Genomic DNA, 2,795 nt, shown 5'->3' with positions numbered 1-2,795 from the left:
GTAGCTGTGAGTCCATGCCCAAATCCTGAGTAAAAATATCAAATATCAGCCAAAATCCACCACAGAGGGGACAGGTCCACAGGTCCAGCCTTAGCTGAGCAGCAACTGGCAGTTAATGGCAACCGGTGGAGCAAGCTAGTTTTCCTCAGCTCTCAGTGGCATGCGGGCTCCAATAGACAGTCCCACACCTATGCCGTATGGGCAGCACTAAGGGAATGCAGTGGGTTTAAAAACAAAGGCCATGGGTCTCCCGCTGGTCCTCGTCTTTGGTCGGGAGCGCCGTCATGTCTGTCCTGACGCCACTGCTCCTGAGAGGCCTGACCCACTCAGCCCAGCAGCTCATGGTGCCGCGCGCTCAGGTCCACTCTAAGCCGCCTCTGTGGGAGCAGATCCGAGTGGTGGATGTCACCGTTGGGCTCACTTCCTGCTTCATCTGTTGCCTCCTGCCTGCAGGCTGGGTCCTGTCACATCTGAAGAGCTACAAGAAGCGGGAGTGAAGGGAGCTTCCTCCCCCTGTGACTAGACCACCCTTGCCAGCCCATCTTGATCATGTTTCCTGCATTCCTGGCTAGCCTTCCCTGGAATCACGCCATTCAATTCCAGTCACCTCTTCTGCAATCATGACCTCTCGTTGTTTCCATGGTGACAACTGGGACCATATATATTGCTGCTGCTTGATGGGGTCCCCCTTGTAACAATAAAGTCTGTTTAAACCTTGAAAAAAAAAAACAAAGGCCATGAAGTAGTGGGGCATAAGGGAGGAATTAGGGGACGTTTGGGTGAATTTAACGAAAATGTGCATGTGTGAAATTCTCAAGCAGTTAAAAGAATTTTTAAAAAAAATGTTATACGCATCCAGTAATGAAACAAAAAAATAACAAGAAGAATACAGATACATTCTTCATTTACAGATAGATGATTGAATAGTTGCCTTTTAAAAATAACTCTGGGGGAATAAACATTCCATGGTTGCTCTATTTTGTCATTTATATTATATTAAAGAAGACTTTATTCGTGGGTACTCAATTTAAACATGTGCATATTTTCAAATACCCATGAGCTGGGGAGATAGCCCATTCAGTATAGCCTTTGCCATATGTGTAGTTTCAGTGCGATTGGCCTGCATAATCCCATAGCGAGTGGCACTCTTAGAAAGGGTGGCTTTCTTGGAGTGGGTACGGCCTGATCACTGTGGGGCTGGTCTTCGAGGTTTCCTATGTTCAGGAGCACTCAGTCGGCTTCCTGTTGCCTACAAATGTAGGAGTCTTGGCTACTTCCTCAGCACCATGTCTGCCTCCTCATCACCATGCTCCCTACCACGATGACAATGGACTGAATCCCTGAAACTGTAAGCGAGCCCCCAATTGAATGCTTTCCTTTGTGAGAATTGCCAGCCAGGCAGTAGTGACACACGCCTTTAGTCCCAGCTCTCGAGAGGCAGAAGCTGGTGGATCTCTGTGAGCTTGAGGCCAGCCTGGTCTACAGAGCAAGTTCCAGGACATCCAGAGCTATTTCACAGAGAAACCCTGCCTCGAAAAACCAAAAAAGGAAAAAGAAAGAAAAAAAGAAAGAAAGAAAGAAAGAAAGAAAGAAAGAAAGAAAGAAAGAAAGAAAGAGAAAGAGTTGCTGTAGTCATGGTATTTCTTTACAGCAATAGAAACTCTGACTAAGACAGATTACAAATGAAAGAACCTGTTTAAATCCCCAGTCACATAAAAGCCAAGCATGGCAGCACCTGCCTGTAATCCGAGGAAAGAGAGTGGCAGAGACAGATGGATCCCTGATGTGCTCTGGGAAGCTTCTTTAGCCAACCAGTGAGCTGCAGGTTCAATGAGAAACCCTGCCTCAAAAACTATGGTAGAACTAGGCATGGTGGTGCATGCCTTTACTTCCAGCACTCAAGAGGCAGAGACAAATGAATCTCTGAGTTCAAGGCTAGACTGGCCTATAGAGTGAATTTTAGGACAGCCTGATACATACATATACATATATATATATATACATATATATGCATATATATATGAGATAGGCCTGTGAACTAAACACACACACACAGACATACACACACATATGCATGTACATGTGCACAGAGACGTGAACACATGTATACACACATACAAACATACACCACACACACTCTGTCTGAATATAGATGATTGCCTATGTAAAGCTATATACAGACATAATTAAAGAAGGGGGTTAAAATTTATACTGCTATTCCTTTTATTCCCTTAGCAAATTCCTGGTAAGTCCAGCAGATTACAAAGGGCTGCTCAAGAAACCTAAGTGAAAACCGTCTCTCCTGAGCACATATCACAATTCCCATGGTGCTCTCATCACAGAACCAATGTGTAACTTAAGACGGTAGCCTGGAAGGAAGAACTTGCTGTAAACCAATAACTCTCAACTTTAATGAACTCATGAGTTATCTCAACTCCTTGATAAATGCAGAAGGAGATTCAGTTAAGCCAGGAAGGGGCCCGCGGCTGCCTTCTTCCCTCTCTGGTGTGGCTGCTGCAGACCATATGATGCAGGAACCATAGTATTAAAGCATTACTCATCTCATGCGCTAACAGAAAGTGGCCTTTTGTGACTTTCAAAGTCAATGTTCTTCATAACATTCTATTTGTAGCCAGGCGGTGGTGGTGCACGCCTTTAATCCCAGCACTCGGGAGGCAGAGGCAGGCGGATCTCTGTGAGTTCAAGGCCCACCTGGTCTACAAGAGCTAGCTCCAGGACAGGCTCCAAAGCTACAGAGAAACCCTGTCTCAAAAAACCAAATATATATATATATA

At 45.2% G+C, this 2,795-nt stretch overlaps 1 pseudogene; it reads left to right on the top strand.

Moving 5' to 3' along the window:
- The first annotated feature begins 284 nt into the window (after positions 1-284).
- Positions 285-568, top strand: LOC102002967 (annotated as a pseudogene).
- The last annotated feature ends 2,227 nt before the right edge of the window (positions 569-2,795 follow it).

Source organism: Microtus ochrogaster, linkage group LG10, assembly GCF_000317375.1.
Source record: "Microtus ochrogaster isolate Prairie Vole_2 linkage group LG10, MicOch1.0, whole genome shotgun sequence".
Lineage (NCBI taxonomy): Eukaryota > Metazoa > Chordata > Mammalia > Rodentia > Cricetidae > Microtus > Microtus ochrogaster.
Note: the sequence above shows the minus strand (reverse complement) of the source record. Positions and strands in the feature narration are given on the sequence as shown.